Genomic DNA, 492 nt, shown 5'->3' on the forward strand with positions numbered 1-492 from the left:
TGAGTCTTGGCCGTGGCCCAAAGCACTCTGTTTTCCAGTATTACCTCCGGATACATCCATGCCACAGACACATAACTGGGTGAACCTTTTCAGATTGTGACTCAGCTTTGCTAGAGTCCCCAATTAGAGGTGTCCAGGGTTCTTAAGCACACTCTTTTTGCTTTGGATCACGACTTTAACCACTCAGTCTCAAGTTTTCACTTGACACCTTCACGCCACAAGCACATGGTTAGGGACAGCTTGGTTTAGCTGCTTATGCCAGGATGTTATTCCTGTAGGCCCTCCTATTCACTGATGCTCAAAGCCTTGGATCCTTTTTATTATCCTTGCCTTTTGGTTTAAAGGGCTATTGGCTTTTTCTGCTTGCTCTCTTTTTTTGTTGAATTCACTGCTTTTTCTTGCTTCAAGAATCATTTTTATGATTTTTCAGATCCTCAGTAACATGTCTCCTTTTTCATCATTCTTTCAAGAGCCAACAATTTTAGCATTCAT

The sequence above is a fragment of the Arachis duranensis genome, chromosome 9, assembly GCF_000817695.3.
Source record: "Arachis duranensis cultivar V14167 chromosome 9, aradu.V14167.gnm2.J7QH, whole genome shotgun sequence".
Lineage (NCBI taxonomy): Eukaryota > Viridiplantae > Streptophyta > Magnoliopsida > Fabales > Fabaceae > Arachis > Arachis duranensis.